At 38.0% G+C, this 20896-nt stretch overlaps 2 protein-coding genes across 5 annotated transcripts in view; both read left to right on the top strand.

Annotated features, from left to right (window-relative positions):
* ntrk3b (neurotrophic tyrosine kinase, receptor, type 3b) overlaps positions 1-20896 on the top strand; it is a 124868-nt gene that overhangs the window by 72813 nt on the left and 31159 nt on the right. The window lies entirely within an intron of this gene.
* Positions 1-20896, top strand: part of mespaa (mesoderm posterior aa) — a 259472-nt gene that overhangs the window by 25253 nt on the left and 213323 nt on the right. The window lies entirely within an intron of this gene.

Below are 20896 nucleotides of genomic sequence, written 5' to 3' on the forward strand. Positions count from 1 at the left end.
ATAGGTAATTTATCCATAGGTAATCCCGATAGTTTCCCTATCGGGATTAATAAAGTTTTCAAATCAATTCAATTGATTGGATCATAAAAATTGTTCTCTATATAAGACCGGTGCTAGGATGGGAGTAATTGAAAAGTAAGAGGTGAAGACGGATGGAAAGGAAAGTCAGTTTAGAGCAAGCTAAAGACAGACATTTGTGTCTTAATGTGTCTTCAAGTAAAAAGGGTCCATTCTGATTTCATGTTGACTTTTATTCCCAGTGGCAAAAAGCAAAAAAAGAACGAAAAATAAAATCACCCCTTCTCGAAGCAGCACAATAGATTTCCTCAGTCTTTCAGTTGTCAATCACCTTGGTAACATAATAGTTCTCGGCTTTGGTTTTGGGCTATGTTTAGTGCCTGCTTTTAAACAGTGGTCTGGCACATCATGAGTCAGATAGGGTTTGGTTTGTGCTGTGTGGGTTTATGTGAATAGAATTTGAGTTGAATGCATCCTCCAGTCTCAGACCTTGGGGAGGCAGTTGGCGGAAATGCCTGTGAGTGTTTCTTTGGTTAGCTCGACTTCCTCTGCTAATATTCTAGTTAATATCACTGTGGTTCAAGTGTTTTCAGAGTTTGTTGTAGGGGTGGGCAGTACCATAAAAATTAAAAAAAGAGAAAAAAAAAGACATATGATGATGTGACAACAAATGGAAGGTACTTTTCTTTGTAACTGAAGTCGAACATAATGTAAAGCTGATTTTGCATTGATGCCAATGGGATTTTTTATATTAATCATATTTTTCAAGTTATGAATCTTAACTTAAATGGATGACTTAGTTCAACCAAAAATACAATTCCTGTCATCATTTACTCACCCTCATGTTGTTCCAAACCTACATAGATATAGGCCTGTGACATAACATTTCAATCATTTTTTGCCATCCAAATAATGGAAATTATATTGCAGTTATATTATATGATATCCAACTATACCATCGCAATTATATTCTTCTCCCAGCATTGACCTCACTTCACTCTGCCTTCCAAATTTCGAATAATGACTGTGTGTCTGAGGCAATATGTCAAAGAGGAAACAAATGACAGAAAATTATTTTATGTTTCCCATCCTCATTGCAGACCTCATATCCATCATCGCTTTTTAAAGATTGTGCCCCTAAACCAATAAAAACACGTTGCTCTATGCATAACCCTCTTGACCCAAGACTCCCTGCTCTTTTCTCATATATGTAAAACAGGAAAATCAATTTTTTTGTGACAGTACTGTGAGAGACAGAGTAGAGGAGCTTCGTTCAATCCGAGAGGAACGGCTAATTTTGTCTCATGCTCATTATTGGCAAGGTTGAAGAGGCATAAAAGGATTGACACTCAAAGGGTGACGTAAATACAAGCCCTTTTCAGAACGCTGGCCCTCCCACAATACACCACTTGTTCTGTTTTTCTCTTCAAATCAGCTGGAGGTCTTAGGCAGCCATTACCTCAGATTGAGCTGTATTGGATTTTTGCCTCACTCAATCATTCTGGAGGCTTTTTTTGCAGTTGGAGTTTGATCACAGACTATTTTGGAGCAGGCAGTAAAATCTGATTTTGTGTCTGTGTGTGTGTGTGTGTGTGTTTTTTCCTTGCTTTCTGTGTTTGGACCTTTAGATTTCTATGAAATCATCAGATCATAAATGGATGTTGTGCTGCACAACGTCTGATTGATTTCGCTTGCCTTTCAGGGCACTTCTGCAATTGGCAAAGCTTTATAATCTGGCTGTCTTCACTTCAGTGTTTGGTTGAAAATGCAAGTTTGTAGAGTGGTAAAATTCGAGAGAGGTATAATTTTTGCGGATTCTTAATTTAATTCTTAAGTTTTCTTAAGTTATTCCTGTATGAAAATGAACCTCATTTGTTCTTGTGGAAGCTCAAACGTGCTGCGTTACAGGAGAGTGAACCTCATTGGTTATTGTGAAGCTCAAACGTGCTGCGTAACAGGAGAATGAACCTCATTGGTTTTTTTGAAGTTTAATTGTGAACTTGTAAGTTTATTTCTATAACATGACCGTATTCCAACATTATGGCAAGAAAGCGCAGCGTTAATGCTTAGCCTGCCAGGCCTGCCTGTTGCTGCCATTGTAATGATCATTTTATAATGATAAGATTTACCTGATAAGATTTTGGCCCTATTGCACTTACAGTAGCAGTGCTCAAAAAGAAGCAAAATTTTACTCAATTTCTCATTTTTCTTTGAAAAAGAAACTCAAATTCTTTGAGTTTGTCGAACCACTGTGATACAAACACAGACTATCGCCTGTAAATGATTCTCACAACCTTGTATTAATCAACAACTGTTGAAATAAGACCTCAATGCCTGCATTTTTTCAGTGTGAGGGGCAACTTGATAACATCTTGTCTATTTGTATTTTTCATACATTTAAAAAGGAAGCTTTGGTCTTTGTTTGAACAATTTCCTGGTTCTGTATAGAGGGAAACTTCTGTTAATCAGTTCCTGTCCTCTATCAATCAAAATGCCAATAAGAAAATAATTGATTTCCATTACCAAGAAGAAAGTACACAGGAAATGTTGTTTCCAAGCATTTCTTTTTACAACGTTTCCGCTGGGGATATTTAAGATGTTTTATTGAATTGAGTTCCATATAATGCATTAATTTCCTGTCTCAGGACATGATTTTTTTTTAAAGAGAGCTTCAGGCTTGTGTCTTTACTGGTCATTGTTTTATCTGAATTATAATCAGACATTTTGTCCAGTCTCAGATCTGTAATTTAATCAGCTTGCTTCATCCATGATATAGAAGTGACATTGCAGATGCATCAGGTCTCATTCACTAACTGCGTACACATATGGTTGTGTGTAAAACCAGTGCGCTATGGATTATTCAGAAATATTGATCCATAAATTAGATTATTAATGTCTAAATAACACAAAAACAACTGACAAAAGAAGAGTAAAAGAACTTTTACGTGTCCTGTTTAAATGGCTAATTTACGTCTCTGAAAAACACAAAATTATGCCAAAATGCCTTTTTTGTCAAGTATAAAGCACAGTTAAATGACTTAAATGAAGTCTTAAATGTATGTAAAGAGTTGTGAGAAAATAAGATGTGCGTCAGATCCGCGACATGTGCCTAACGTCTTAAAGTGTCAGCAGCCTATTAAACCTGCTGCTGTGATGTCTGTCATTAATGATAATCAAAAGGAAAAAAAAGACAGAAAAAAATCTAAGTTTGTAGCTTTAAGAAGTATTAATCTATATTTAATTCAGAATTTATGCAGTGAATACTGTGTTTGAAGTGTTTGATAACTGTATTCCATATCTGTATTTATTACATGGCTTGGTTGAATTCCAACAGAGCGCTGCTAAGTATAACACACCGTTGCCATGAAAAACAGAGCGTTGCTATGGACGCAGGTTTCTAACCGTAGAGACGGAACGGACTATTTTCTTTAGCGGAAGCAATACAATAGTTTTTAAATCAATAAACTCCTTTTTAAATCAATATTTTGTGTCAAATTATTGATTTATTTGGTAGGTAGCCATGTAATAAGCGGGATAATGTAGAGCGAGGCGGTTGTTATAGCGAGTACAACCCCTTCAGGCTGATTCAAGACCTGATCAGCCTGTCGGGGTTGTATTCGCTATAACAACCGCCTCGCTCTACATTATCCCTTACATATCCTACCTGATAGACCTACCTAAAAATCTTAAAGCACTGTTTACAAGGTTACATGGGTCAAAAACAATGAAAACAATAACTTTTTGTGCATTTTTACAGTGTAAGTAAAAATCTGAACTGGTCTGACTGGGCCAATAGAAAAAATTGAGTAATTGTGAACCGTATACACACACACACACACACACACACACACACACACACACACACACACACACACACACACACACACACACACACACACACACACACATAATATATAAATATAATAATATAAAAATACATATCTTATATTAACAAAAACTTGTTAGATACGATTAATCGCAATGAATCGATTAGACAAGAACTAATAAATAATCTTTTTTTGTGAATACTGTATATGTGAATACTGTTTTTTTGTATTATAAGTAATACTTAAGGAACATATTACAATATTATAACAAATGTCATGACCCCTTTAGATTCTAAATAAAAATGCTGCATGCGCTCTAATGCTAGTGCGCATTTTTTAAAGAGCGTAAGGATACATTTTCAGTGAGTGAGTTTGTGCAGAAAGTGCTTATATGTAGATGTTTTGGATGGGTATTATGGTAATTACTAACTGTGGGTATGTGCTACTGCATTAAGAATAATCCGGATTCATCAGGATATGATGCTGTGCTTTAGGGCTTCTGTTTTTAATAAATAATACATCCCAAATAACAAATAATAACACATTTAAAAGTTAAAATATACTTTCACTTTCCTGCAACACTGCAAACCAAAAAGCTTTGATGTCAGGGATGTGTTCATCCTACATTGTACAAATGTACAAATGTTACCTCATTGTAAAGTATAACAAAATTGATTATGCTCACGAAAAGGCAACATTTATTATTTGATAAAAAAAAAACTGTAAAAACAGTAATTCAGTAATAATTGAGAAATATTACAATTTAAAATAACTTTTCATACATTTTAAAATGTAATTTATTCCTGTGATGCAAAGCTGAACTTTCAGGATCATTACTCCTCTCTTCAGTGTCACATGATCCTTCAGAAATCATTCTGCTCAAGAAACATTTATTATTATCAATGTTGAAAACAGTTGTGCTGCTTAATATTTATGTGGAAACCATGATGCATTTTGTTTCAGGGTTGATATAAATTTCATTTATTTGACATGGAAATCTTTTGTAACATGATAATAGTATTAACTGTCACTTGTAAACAATTTAATGCATCCTTGGTGAATAAAACTAATAATTTATTTTACAAAAATCTTACTAAACACAAACTAATTGGTTGGTTACATCCTAATGTCACCATCAGACATCTGAAATGGCATGAGATTTTTGCTTTTTTTTTGCTTTTTTTTTTTAAATTGGGGAGGAAGACTGAGTTATGATGACGTATGATCTTAACATCACTAACTGCATGTGACAGGGTTTATTTTAGCTTCACCGCAAAAACCCTCCCCTTTGCTTCCCCTCCATGCTCTTTGCCCTGATAGCTCACCTGCCTATTAAGATCTTATCATCGCTGTCACAAGGGCTTAAACCTTCCTCGGCTACATTACCGCACTAAGCCAAGGGCTGTTTGGCACACATCATCAAACCCAAAGATTTCACGCCTGACTCACCTTGCCCCAGCGAATGAAGCAGTGAATGGAGCCACACGTAGAACAACAGCTCACATGTAAAGACACCCACAAACATGTCTGAAACAACCCTGAAATGCAGTTTATTTGACAGACGGCTACGTACTGTACAAAACGCACTTTGAAGCTGTCGCTGATATGGAACAATAACCATTTTCTAATGTTGAAACCACACCAAGAAACAGCTGCCCTTTTTTTTACCCATCCTTGAAAGTGAAACAGGGTCATTCAGCTCCATTTTTTTTTAATTCTGAAAAGCACTTCAATCCATTATGATTGAGGTTTAAAATGATACTTTCCCCATTGAAGTAATACACTGTGCTTTTTCAACCACATTTCTGCCCTACCAGCGACCAAACAATTATCTGTAATCACATCATTTTGGTAATAAAAATGAACACATGCCCCTCTTGAGATGGAAAACACCTCTGTTCCAAAAAATCCTTGCTCATCTCGTATTTTATCATTGTTTCAGGTTCATTTGTTGCTTAAGTGATCCCTAGCTCACACAATGCCAATATGAACCCATTATGCCTGACTATAGCAGTGTTTGGTATTGTAAATGGTGTTCGCTAAGGCATTTGAACAAACCTGAAACCCTAAATATTAAACTTTGACACATTACTGATCCTGCACCGTTTGCACTACAGACATGAATGATACCTCAAATTGTGTGGCTTAGTGAGGAAAGATGTGTTATTCCTTTTTTAAGTGATCAGTCTTGCATTATTTTCCATAGCGGACTATAGAACAGGTGAAAAACCCCATAGACTTGCATTGAAGGAGGGGTTTGAGCCATACTGTATATAGAGACCATCATTTGAAATTGGATAGTATGCAACCACCCAAAACATCCTATATGCATCATGGATGTGAGCTGAGCTCTGCATAGACACTCACATGTTTTCCAGAAAATTGTAATTTCAGGGTTGTGCAAAATTCAGAATTGAATAATTGTCTAATTTCAGTTCAGAATATGGAATTTGAATTGAATTGCCACTATACATAGGAAGTTGAACTGGCATTTGAATTGGGTTAGGGTTAACCCTTTCACACGTAAGTTTAAAATATTCTGGCTGACCCCCCAGCGTGAGTTTTTCAAGGCGACCGTAATTTAGAATGTGTCACTTTATGGTTTCCATGGTGACGCGTCATTGCTTGTCACGTGACACACCGCAGCAACAACAGAGCTGAATGAATGATGATCTGCTTTTATGTCATTTTTCCTTTTTTATTCAAAATATTCACAAATTTGTTAGATATGACATGAAATATCTGATATTCCGATTGTCAAATATACTGTATGCAAGTGGAAGTGTTTTGTTTAAACAACTGTATAACGATCGCGTTAGTTGAGCTGTATGCGCGCCGCCATCTTAGTTTGTGTCGCAGACGCAGTTCAGAGAATCGGATCTGTTGGATTTACAACACGTCCACTTCTCCCGAAATACATAAAAGTTAGTGCCTGGTGAACTGGGAGAAGAATAGAGTAAACTTTAAAGTTACTTACACAATGTGTATCTGATATGAATAAAACGTGTCTAATTATAATGGAAAGGATTATTATTGCCTCTTCCTTTGACGTCAGTTTGTATTTTACAAACTCTAAATGTATTGTTTTTTTTAGTACTTAAATGTCTGAAACCTAAAATAAACATTATGTGATTGAAAACACTGAAAAGTTGTGATATATGACCGCTCTGAGCGCGCCTGTCTCTGGCTCAGCGCCAGCCAATGTGCGAAAGCACATTTGAATTTAACAGTTGATCACTTCAGGCACTGACCGTTCTAATCACACCGGTGTGATCGTACTCTCCAGGGACCAGCCTAGACTGATCACACCGGTGTGATCGTACGCTCCAGGGACCAGCCTAGACTGATCACACCGGTGTGATCGTACTCTCCAGGGACCAGCCTAGACTGATCACACCGGTGTGATCGTACTCTCCAGGGACCAGCCTAGACTGATCACACCGGTGTGATCGTACGCTCCAGGGACCAGCCTAGACTGATCACACCGGTGTGATTGTACGCTCCAGGGACCAGCCTAGACTGATCACACCAATGTGATCGTAAGCTCCAGGGACCAGCCTAGACTGATCACACCGGTGTGATCGTACGCTCCAGGGACCAGCCTAGACTGATCACACCGGTGTGATTGTACGCTCCAGGGACCAGCCTAGACTGATCACACCGGTGTGATTGTACGCTCCAGGGACCAGCCTAGACTGATCACACCGGTGTGATCGTACGCTCCAGGGACCAGCCTAGACTGATCACACCGGTGTGATCGTACATGCGAAAGGGTTTTAAACAACAGGAAGAAGAATTAACTGAATTGTTATTCAAAGAAATTCAACACAGGTGATGCATTGTGGGTAATGAAGTGTTCTTCCACTAATGTCTGTCCATCCATCCATCAATCAGTCGTATCAGTTTATCCACATGTCTTTCTATGTCCATCTGTATCCATCCGTCAATCCATCAATCTATAAATATCCATCTATCAGTCTATTCATCTGCATGTCCATATCCATCCGTCAGTCCGTCTATCCATCCATCCATCCGTATCATTCTCTCTGTCCATCCATCTATCACTCTATCTAACTGTCCGTCCATCCATATCATTCTGTCTGTCCATCCGTCCATCAATCTATCCATCTGTCCGTCCGTCCGTCTGTCCATCCACCCACCCACCCATCCATCCATCCATCCATCACTATACAGTATATCTGTCAGAATGAGAGTCGTAGATCCAAGTGCAAGTAAGCAGTTTATTGAAGACAGGTTGAAACAGTGATTATACTCAAAACACCACGTATGGCAGGAGGGCGACCAGGATACAAATACACAGGAAATAAACCAGCGCGGATGCAGACTGATGACTGGATGAAGAGAACTCCAAACGATCTCCAGAAGTCTGGAAACACAGAAGAGATCGAGAAAATAACTCCGTAAGGAACTCAGGCACCGGAACTGGTTAAGAGAGCACAAACAAGAGTGACGAACCGACACCCAGCAATAATCACTCCTGCTAGATATAGGCAGCTAACAACAGAAGTAACTTACTGCAGCTGCGGACTGATTAAGTGATCAGCTGGTTACTAAGCAACAAACAAGCACTACACACTCAGACCCCACACCCACAACAACCAACAGATACACAAAATAAACACATGGATCGATGAACTGTGACAGTACCCCCTCCCCTAAGAGTGGGACAGGTAGTGGGACTGACTCAGGTGCTCCCTCCTGGGTAGCACTGGTGTGCAAGGGGACTGACTCAGGATCACCCTCCTGGGCTGCGCTCTCAGGAACAGCGGACTCGGGAACAGCTTCCTCTGAAGCTGGCTCAGAAACAGCACTCTCTGTAGCAGACTCGGGAACAGCTTCCTCTGAAGCTGGCTCGGAAACAGCGCTCTCTGTAGCAGCTTCAGGAACAGCGCTCTCTGTAGCAGCTTTGGGAACAGCTTCCACTGAAGCTGGCTCGGAAACTGCTCTCTCAGCAGCGGACTCTGGGACTGAGTTCACAGGAGTGGATACTGGGACCCGCTCTCTCAGCAGCGGGCTCTGGGACTGAGTTCACTGGAGTAGGTGCTGTGACCGTTCTCTCAGCAGCGGGCGTGGGGACCGCCTTCACAGCAGCGGGCGCGAGGACCGCCTTCATAGCAGCGGGCTCGCATTCTGTGGTCACAACAGGTTTGGCAGAAATTTCTAGGGACTTGACAAGATTTATAAGACATTCAGAGAAGGCCTCTGGGTCTTGAGGGACAGTGGACGCCTGCTTCCTCCTCCTCCTCCGTCTACGAGACTGCAAGACGGTGGCATCGAGCTTACCGCCTCTGGGGGCGCTACAATCTCTGCCAAGGGCATGGCGGCCATCTTGTCTTGAGACACAGGCGTAGGGTCAGCCATCTTGTCAGGAGACGCAGGCGTAGATTCAGCCATCTTGTTTGGAGACACAGGCGGAACTGGTGTATCCCACTGGCTACGATGATGTAGATGTCTTATGAACCCCCAAAAGTCCAGGATCTCCAGCCCCTTCATCTCCCACCGAGGCAAAGGGTCATCAAGGCAGTCATTAAAAAAATGCTTTAGTGCTGCATCATTATAATCCAGCCCCACAGACATGGTCCAAAAGAATTGGGCAAAACCCCCCACCTCAGAGCCATCCTGGCGAAGAGCAGTGAGACCACGATGACGAGCCATTCTCTCCTGCATGTTAGTAGGTGGCAGGATCTTGATGCTCATTCTGCTGAGTCCTGAACTGGCCAGTACATTCTGCAATTCCCCGTGCTTGCTGGATCCATTGATGGTCGGTTCGTTCTGTCAGAATGAGAGTCGTAGATCCAAATGCAAGCAAGCAGTTTATTGAAGACAGGTTGAAACAGTGATTATACTCAAAACACCACGTATAGCAGGCGGGCGACCTCGATACAAATACACAGGAGAGGATGAGTGATATGAAAAAACCCAGCGCGGATGCCAAACTGGAACTGGATGAAGAGAACTCCAAACGATCTCCAGAAGTCTGGAAACACAGACGAGATCGAGGAAATAACTCCGTAAGGAAACTCAGGCACCGGAACTGGGTAAGAGAGCACAAACAAGAGTGACGAACCGACACGCAGCAATAATCACTCCCGCTAGATATAGGCAGCTAACAACAGAAGTAACTTACTGCAGCTGCGGACTGATTAAGTGATCAGCTGGTTACTAAGCAACAAACAAGCACTACACACTCAGACCCCACACCCACAACAACCAACAGATACACAAAATGAACACATGGATCGATGAACCGTGACAATATCTCTATCTATCACTCTATCCAGCTGTCTGTTTGTCCATCTATCCATCCATCTGCCCGTCCGTCTGTCTGACTATTATTACTTGCTCTGCCTCTGAAACAAGTCTATGTTTTTTAAACTTTTAAAAACTTTCAAACATGATTGACAGAATTTATTTGGTTAAAAAGTTTGTTTTCAATTCAAAATTAATTTCCATTCATTTCAATTCTGTTTCCTTACTTTGGAATTACAATTGTGTGTCCCGTTTGTTTCCTCAATTCAAATTAAATTCAAAGTCAGGAGTTTAAAAAGCATTCTCCTTTCAGTTATGAATTACACATAACCATGGTAAAAATATTTTTTGGTAATATGGTCTGTGTTTGTAGTAACCTGTGGATGCGCTATGCTTCTCTGTGATTGAGCTGCTGTAAAGAACCTCTTTTCCAAACATAAGTACTACATAGTAAAAACACTTAGCCTCTCAGTGCCGTCCACCAGACAGATACTGCCCATCTCAACTCTATTATATAGGGAATAGGGGACATTGATAAACGCCCATTCTCTCCCTCTTAAGGCTGTATGAAATGGAGATGAAGGTGTGTGTCATGCATAGATGAATGGTCATTATCGGCCCCCTAAAGGCAATGCACTAAATCAATTCCATGCCATTGAAATGGCTCAGTTCCTTTTGTCGTAACACCATGTAACATGATAGAAGCTGTCGTGGTCTGGACATGCTTTGATTTGGGGTGAGAACATGTAGATTATACAAAAAATTGTTTGTGTGCCGTTAATTATGAACTGATGAGATGTAATTTTTGCAGAACATTCAGTCCATTTAGTCCAAGGACAGAATTCTAATTACAGACATGTTTCGATTTTTTTTAGGGTTGTGTTTCTGGATCATTCTAGGTGAGGAGAAGTATTCAGCTAAAACTTGGCCCAGAAGAGAAACTTTAGATTAGATTAGAGCAAATACTCCGGAATGAGATCAGTATTTCTAGTTATTGTGCATGTCATTTTAAAACATTAATATTATAGCTTGCTCTGCCTCTGAAACAACTTTCATCACAATCACCTAGCTATATTAGATACAGTGAGAGGTGATCGACTGAAAGGTGTAATGCAATCCAAAGTGTGCTGCAAAATGATATGCATTATAAATAAGAAAAGGCTCTAAAATAGTCTCTGAATAAAATGTGGAGACGTGTTGCAAAAATTCCACAGTGGTCGATCAGATAAAGTGGTCTTCCATGGCAGTTGTGTGCTTTTGAAATATTTGATAGGATGGTTTAATAAGTGTTTCAGCTCAATTATTTTTTAAAATCCTTTAGAAATCATTCTAATTTGGTTCTCATTTCTTAATGTTATCGATGTTGAGGAAACCTTTGAGGAAACAGAGATACATCTTTGATGAATTGAAAGTTAAAAAGAACAGCATTTAATTGAAATATATATGAAATATATATGTAAATATGTACTGTGTGCATTTATCCTGATTATCTACACTCTATATCCTATTCTTCCAAAGACTCTCTGTCTGACCTGTGCAATACGTTTTTGAAAACATGGGGGCATTTTGTGCATTAACTTTAGCGGAACTGTCATCTATAATAGGCAATTTCTGTGATCGTCATGGTGTGTTGTCACGGTTGTCACAGGAGAGGGGGACGTGGTAGTGAAGAGTGCTGTAGGGATGGAGAAATCATTTCTTTTCCACACCGAATCAAGACTGTGTTTCCCCCTCACCAGTGATCTGCGTCCATTGATAGGTCACTTAATTTAATAGAGGCTATACAATGCTTATAACATCACCAGTGTGAACGCAACCGTCGCAGTGCAGAATCATAGAGTCTGTGTTAGTTTACACATCTTAAGCCTTGTTTATTATTTTAGATGTAAAATGTGAAGGTCGATTTGCATTTCTTAAAGGAATCAGATTTCAGTAAACAGATGACAGAAATAAGACCAACTGCAATTCAGAATGCAGATATTAAATAAAAAAATATATTATATTTAAATACTTAATATTCTATCAATATTCAATCAAAGTCACTGGGACATTTTCTAACTTTCTTCTTTACTTTCTTAAAAAGTATACGACTTGTAGTAATTAAATATAGATAAGACATTATAAATTATTTATAATTATAAGTTTGAATGGAGCCTGTGTGTTATGTGGTTCAGGCTGACTTAATAACAGAAATTTAGATCAAAGGAATATGAATACAATGTTTCATTTCAAGCAGTTATATAATACAATGCAACTTAGATGTACATTTTTGACTTGTTTGCACTGAAATATTACTTATTGTTAGCACAAAAAAAATTGTTGTATTGTAGCCATGGGAGGTCATGCATTATTATTGTTTTCTGTTTTTTTTTTTAGGCACAAAACATGTAATTAGCAGCTGTCAAACATAATTTTATGAGCATGCAGACTCCGTTTGGCTGGAAATGAAATTGTCCACGTTCAGAATCACTAGTGTGTACGATGATAAAGTTGTAGCCTCGTTCTCAAGTGCCAGACAGTGATTTTAAAATAAACTAACACTTTTACTTAGTAATTGAGAAAACAACTTTTGTAATTTACACTGTAAGAAAAAAATAAAAATTCACTCAAAAATTCCTTGTAAATTTCACGATTGAAATTAATTAAACATGGAAATTTCAAACTTTGTTTTATTTACAAAGTAATTTTTTACACTGTAGAGAGCTATAGAGAAAATTAAGTCTTGATAATGACAAAACAAGAACAAAATAGCAATAATGTGTGGCATCTAAGGGGTTCCGAAATGAATGACTGTAATTAGTCAGCACCCAAAAGGCCGAAGTTTAGATGAGTGTTCGCTTCTAAAAGACTTCTGTTCTCATGTCACAGCTTTTCTAACTTAATCTGTCGTAATGCTGCTTTTCTGCTCTAGTGGGAACAAATGCAGCCAATTTTTACTCATTGAGCATGATAATTAGCAACAATTGTAAAAGTAATTTCCCAGATTAGGCAACCTCGACAGAGCAAGGCATGCCTATTAGCCTAAAGCCGGGTGCACACTGTATGATTCTTGCCACGTTTTTCTCTTCTGAGACTAAATTTGCTGGTCACATAGTGTGGCATGCTCACCAACGGCTGATTAATTGCCTTTGTGCTGAATCTTGTACATTCTAAGAAGCAATAAGTGTAAAGGACAGTAAAAATTTTTTTTACAAAAAAATCCCCCACTGTGCACCCGGTTTAAACTTAAAAAATGAAGTGCATGGTTGCTCTTCTTGGAATAGGAGTTCATTGAGTTAAGGCCATCTGACCAACGGGTCACCTTCATGGGCATGTGTTGTGTTTATTTCATTAAAGAAAGTGAATTATATTGGAACTTTATCAGTAATACTCTAAATTCCAATTCTGAATGTATTGCTTTCATTGTAGATTATTTCATGGTGGCTGAATGCAAGAATGTTGCTAGTGTGAGCCCTAGAAGATAAGAGCCATAAATTATCACCATTGTGCCTTTGAGTAAAGCACTTAACCCCAGTTGCGCCAAGCTGATTGTTGCTGTAGTAAACATACTGTAGGTTGCTCTGGATAAAAAATCTTCTAAATGAAAATAACGTAATTTTTTGGTCACCAGGGTTAAATTGCTGTCCTGCCAGACTGGATCATTTGCGCAATTTATGGCGTATTGTGATAATATTGCATTGTGGGATCCTTGGCAACTCCCAAACCTTTTTTTTTTTTTTTTTATTATCAACAGGTTCTCTGTTGAAGGCATGCGAAGAATCACGTATCCCAGACATTAGTCAAAGACACTGTCATTCATCCAGTTGATCTGCTGGAGAAACGCTTGTAGCCTTTGACTGTACATCTCAAAAACACCGTCTGCCATGTTCTGAGTACCAGCATCATCCCTCAGAGAATGCGTCATGTTCACTGTAGATGAGTGGGCGAATGCAAATCAGTCTTATTTCCAGCGCTCCAGTGTTTGTTAAACAGCACAGAAATCACTGCACTCTTAGAATCACACACTCCGAAAATAGTCTATAATCGTTTTAATCCCAGATGTGGGAGGAAGTTGCTTTTTTAAAGATCACAATTTGCTTTTGAAAAATGTCAGCACACACTGTGTGTCTGAGAACTTAAAGCTCTCATCTTCCTCTTATGTTGATCAAACAAAAGGAATATTCTTAGTGTCAGGTTTTTTTTTTCTTTCTTTGGCCTCTACCAAAGCAAATTCTAACAATAGGGAACAGTTAAATGTGACCAGGGACGTGCCGAGAGTTGCTCAGTCTATACTGTGTATATATATATATATATATATATATATATATATATATATATATATATATAAAAATGGCAGTTTCTTGACCTAACAGCCTACATTTTACATACTAGGCCTGTAGATGGAGCTTGGACTTAATTTAACCAACTATGATAGTTTCATTAAACACTAAATCAATATGCAGTACATAAATAAATGGAGGAAATTGATCACTAACCATTAATGTGACTTCTAGTGCTGCATGGTTTTGTGGAGAGCTTTGTTTTCAATTCACATCCGATTTTTAATTGACGCAAATCACGCAATTCATTTGTAAAATGAGACTAACTGCAGATCCAGATCTCTCCAAAAATGCAATTTCTGGACTGTAAAGAACGACCCTTGTCTTTTTTCTTTTTAGCTACTTCATCTTTGTAAAAAATAAAATAAAAATGAAAACAGATGTTGGCCATGTAGTTTTCAACCAATTTTTGGATAAGACCAAGTACTTCACATTTTCCAATGAAATTTGAGCATATGCCACATCATGATTAGTTCCTGTAATATACATGACAAACAGCTCATCAATGAATTATGTAATCTTTTTTAAGGGGTCCTATTATGCCCTTTCACGGAGTCTTGATTTTGTTTTAGGGGTGTAATAGAATATGTTTTCATGCTTGATTGTTCAAAAAACAATATTTTTTATATACTTTTTCACATATTACAGTATCTCTCTCCTAGTCAGAACAGGGATGTGTTTCCCGAACAACGACATAACTCGCTGCTTAACTACCATAGTACGATGCATCGTTGAAGAAATCAACTAGCTAGTTACGACTGTTTCCCGAAACCGTATTGTCGCAAAGTGGTCGTTCAACCACGTTGGTTTATGACATCATGCACGTGGTGGAGTAATAACTTCTTTTAATGAATCTGTTTGAGATCGAATTAACGGTAGGTGTTTTGCTATAAATTACAGACATGGCATCTGAGGACTATTTCTCATATTTCTCAGTTATTTTGCTTTATTTCCAGATTCAGTCATAGGCTCGTTCTTACATAGTAGAGCACGTTCACACACATGCACTCTTCAAAAACGCTGCTTTAAATCTCATGACAAACTAAGACGTAAATGGCATTTGTATGTATTCTAAATAAAAGACACAGGTTGTACTGAATGTCAGCTTGCTTATTTTGCTCAAGATAAGGATGTATTAAGTCCACATGTCATGCAAACTAGAAACTATGCTTCTAACCACAGCTCGAGAGCTGTCGTTCCAACCACACAACTTTGCGATGCTGTTTGCGAATGTTCGTTAGAACGATGGTTTCGGGAAACACTGACTCGTTGAACTATGCTGATAACGACGGAACTTGCGAACATAGTTGGCTAATGATGCTTTTGGGAAACGCACCCCAGACCGATTTCGATGAAGCCCTTCCTTCCGAAATACGAAATGTGCTGTGATTGGTTACCTGGCCCAGTGTGTTGTGATTGGCAGCCCTTAGCGCGTGTTCGGGAAATGTCCCACCCCTCCATAACTGCGAGTTCTTCTCTAGTGGAAATATTGAGGATGGCGTCAATTTCAAATCAATTCAAGCCCGATTCAGACCCTGACAATGTTATTGAAAAAGAGGATCGTCCAGAACAAATTTCGTGCACAGACTTTGCAAGCACGGATTTCACAGGACGTTTCAGAGTGGTATGTTTTGTGTAATTTTCGTATACATTATAGATACGATGTTATCCACCATTTAATCATGATATTTGTCGGAAAACTAAGATAATACAAACAGTAATCGATCACTAAACCATGATTAATTCTCCTAAGGAGCGGTGATCCGTCTAACAAAAGTGAGAGCTTACAGAAGCTACAGTAAGCAAGCTGTTCTCCATAAAACGCACACGTTTGGGTTTTAATGTCCAGGAAAAGTGTTTGAAATACATTTTAACTGTCTAAGTTCATCAGCCCTAGGAAGGTCAAACAAAGTTTTGGAAACGGGGTGGACAAAAAACTATTTGACACAACGACAACACTGTCTTCTCTAATGCAGCTCAACCAGGCCTCGTCCCCTTTTTGCATATACCGTGGACGGAGGAACATTATGACTTCATAAGATCCGGAAATATTACGTTGTAGTTCAAACGTGCCGTTTGTTGTAGTTCTTGAAAAGGGGATCCTGTTAAATAAAATATCTTTGAGCTTGGTAAACATGCTTTTTTATGCTCAAACAGCAACATTACACACTTACTAAAGTTGAAAAAGAAGAAAAGCATAATAGAACCCCTTTAATATGTAATATGGGAATTTTGTGAAATGTGAAATGTCGAATTGAATCGACATTAGTATTAACTGAGAGAGCCATACAGTATGGTCCGCATTTCTTGATCGTTTTTGTAAACGGACTGTGTGGCCACAGTTATGAATATGCAAGTACTGACTTAAACATCTTGCAGCCTATTTTATTTTTACCGTGAGCAGAATAATTACAACAGCAACAAAAGAGTGAATAGTGGTTAGCAAGCAAGTGGTGTCAGAATGCCCATCTGTCAGTCAAGTCCAAAAGAAGAAGCAAACCCATAGCGGAACGTTATGGTATTGACATCTCAAGTCATTGACTGACAGATGCGTAAAAATAAAGAGAAATTTTGAGCGATTCGTTAATTTTATATTATGTATTACTTGTCCTATTTGGTCCACACTCTGAGTGAAAATCTAATTGCCCCCTCTGGGACATGAGGTTTCTGGAAATCACTTAAAGAAAAAGCATGAATCATGTTGAATCCTCAAGAACTTGATGAATCAGACTTGTTAGTGTTTGCAGAATGGCAGCAACTTTAAGTGGCACAAAAAAGCTGCCCACTAATGTTAATCACAGGCATTAGCAGACCGTCTTTCTGAAGACTAGTACAGCAATCACAGATGGACACATCCTAAACAAGAGATACAGATGCACCTTTTGATTCGATACTAAATGACTTCAAGGGAAGCATCGCAAAATCAGGAAAAGGTTTGGAACTTCAAAAATGTTCCTATCATTCAGCAGCACACTGGTTACTGGAGGATATTCTGCCTCATGTAGGAAAGAAACCGAAAAGGTTATGGACAGAATTTATTGAAATTCTAACAAGAGCTGTTTGTTTTCTCTCAAACAGTGATAAGCCTCAGGCAGCATTCGGTGCTCCAAAGCCCCCTCATTGAGTATTTATATGGCATCTGAAAGAGCAGGAATTAAGAAAACACAGTGTGAATGTTTGATAACTGTAGGAATGATTTAAATGCATCAGATGCTCTTCCCTTTGACTAAAGCATAACATTGAAGTTTGTCATTAGTGTTGTTTAGAATAGTGCTGCTTCTCATAAAACTGTTATCCTTAAAGAGGTCATATTGTGAAAAACACTTTTTTTTCTCTTGATGCTTTAAACTAAACAGTTTGATGGACCAATTAAAAAGTAAACCTGGCTATGAAAGAAACCTGACTAACATTTGAAGGGCATTTTATATATATATATATATATATATATATATATATATATATATATATATATATATATATATATATAAAATGTGCTTCTTTCTTTTATTTTTTTGCGTTCACACATACGTCACCCGCGCACACTCACACATAGAATGGAGATTGTGCTGCTTACACACAGAAACATTCAGGAGCACAGAAACTTATCAATGCTGTCCCTGCGACTTTAAGTAATTAAATATCTTCGCTACTGAATCGCCACATTATATCTCAGCATCGAGAGGGTAACATCGCTGTTTTTAAGTAATTAAACTCACAGCTTCATTGTTAAAAGAGAGAGAGAGAGAGAGAGAGAGAGAGAGACGCTGAACAGACGTGGGAACAAATCTCTCTCTCAAATAATTAATTCAAATAAATGCTATAATTCATTCTTTGAAATACATGTAATCTTACGCACTACTTTATCTCTATGTCTAATTCAAAGCGGGCAGAATGCTGGATCTAACGAGCCGTAACTGATGAAAATAATCATCAATTTTACCCTTCTGGTCAAATATTGCACTGCAAACATCAAGAACAGCTTTAAGTTGTCAATGCTGGCAAATGACCATGGTATATGCGTGACAATCCACAGATAGCTGTGTATTCAATGGTCGCGGAGGCACCGCAGGTTCTTAATAAATGTTTTATTATATCAATTTCTTCAATAATGTAGCATCTGCAAACATTTGTTACTCCAGTAATTCACTATAAATAGCTACATGAATCTAAATTAAATATTTGTCATATTTGCCTTTGATGAGGAAAAAGAGTGTTGACAGGGGAATCCCTGTGTTCTAGACACCATAACAGGGTCACAGACACGACATGAAAACCAAAATGCTTTTATTTTTTAACAAGTGTTGAATTATTAAATGAAGCGTTTTTTGCACTTTCTCTCTTTTTGTTCTCAGTATGAACTTGTTTATTCCTGTAGAATTGTCACTTTGTTCTTTTGATGTGATTAATACAGCTGCACTATGATTTAAGATTTGCTGTGTGTGTGTGTGTGTGTGTGTGTGTGTGTGTGTGTGTGTGTGTGTGTGTGTGTGTGTTTGAGCGTGTTAATTCCTGTAGAATTGTCACTTTGTTCTTTTGATGGGATTAATACAGCTGCACTATGATTTAAGATTTGCTGTGTGTGTGTGTGTGTGTGTGTGTGTGTGTGTGTGTGTGTGTGTGTGTGTGTGTGTGTGTGTGTGTGTGTGTGTGTGTGTGTGTGTGTGTGTGTGTGTGTGTGTGTGTGTGTGTGTTAGACTTGTGCTCTTGGACTACAGTGGAATTCTACCTAGAATTAAAACTGGAGAGCTAAAAAGAAATGCTGATGTGATGCATGTTACGTAACCGTATGCGACTTGAAGAGAATCAGAACATAATTACATTCTTGCCTCCAGCACAGTGTCTGATTGAAACCATTATGCTAACCCAGATTTTAGGTGACAGTGGCTTACCTCTGTGATTATCTGTACTGCATATTTAAGATTAGCTGTTTTGTACCTCAGCTCTCTGTTTGCCGCGGTTTTCGCAGATGTATTTCCTAGACACTCAGGGTTGTGATTGAACCCACGTTGGTGCTTTGGTCTGGGGAGCTTCAGAAGATTAGAATTGTCAGTGGTTATTGATGTGATTTCCTTTTCATCAGGCCGCATAGATGCAGTGAAGAAACAAACTTGGCACCCTACATTCATTTGTCTGTAAATTCATTTGGATTCACATACAAACTATCCATAGAAGGTTACATGTATTATCTTATTGGGAGCTTTATAATTAATGGTTTTCCATATTAATTCACCAAAATAAATATATGAGTAACAAAATACAGATATTTTATATGTTTTTATATTTAAACAGTTTTAGCAAAATACAGTTCACCCAACACTGGCAAGTACTCCAAAATGTTAAATGTTGGATAAGGTATTTGCTTTAAACCTTTTGTGTCATCAGTTGTTGGCTCTCTTGACTACATTATTGACTGGTGGTTGTGTTCTTGACTAATTGAAGAACCTGATTGAGATTGGTTAAAATAAAAAAAGGCTCCATTTATTGCTGCTGAAAGGTCCAGGTTCTGTCATTTGTCAGATTCTCATAGAAGTTTACATTGATTACCATAGTAGCCAACAATAAACCACACACTCAAGTTAATGCAACCCATAAATTGAGATTGATTATCAGTCTTAACCATTAACAGAAGGTATGGTTATGTTTGGAATCCAATTGTAGCATACTGCACATTATAAAATGGATAGTTCCAGTCCTTTATTCTGATTGGTTGAGCCACGTTCGAAGCATCTGTACAGTAAATTGCTCTACAAACATACAAATGTGACTTCATTCAAATAAATGTTTATGGACAAACCATTTTATAAAAACAATAAGCCCTGTGAAGCCATGGTTTACTGTTTTAGAACAGTTAATATAATGCACAGATAATGTAATATATGCTTTCAATTTGATAAAATTGTATGTGAAACAAAATGCATGGCCATGTTAAATTCAATGAGTGGCATCCAAATTATTTCAGTAATTCAGCAATTTTTTATTTTATGAAATGAGTCAAGAAGGACACAATTATGTTTTATGTAAACATACTTTATCATTAGAAAAATGTAAATAAACCATTAAACACGAAAGTATTTTGTAAGTAAGCCTCCCTGTCAATAATTTTATCCCTTAAAACTCATCTTTGATCACCAAAATGGCATATTTAAATGTTTTTTTTCCTGTGAATTTTTCTTTAATCATGCCTTGAAATAGCTTTGATGTAACTTGCTTCTATGAATATGCAAATGAGCCCCACCTCCACTCACTCATACAGGGTCGTCTACAAGTCGATGTATCAGGATGATAATGCGTTTTGTGTATCGCTCTCTACAATGTCGGACACAGCGGTAATTAGTATGATAATGTATTGCTAATGTTACACAAACAATGTTCCCATTCGCCATCTCAGAGTCAGACAGCTGCCTTTTTTATGCCTTAGAAATGCTTTGAACAATTTAGAACGCCAGTGAATTAAGGCATATA

Source organism: Leuciscus leuciscus (genome assembly GCF_965113295.1).
Source record: "Leuciscus leuciscus genome assembly, chromosome: 2".
NCBI classification, from domain to species: domain Eukaryota; kingdom Metazoa; phylum Chordata; class Actinopteri; order Cypriniformes; family Leuciscidae; genus Leuciscus; species Leuciscus leuciscus.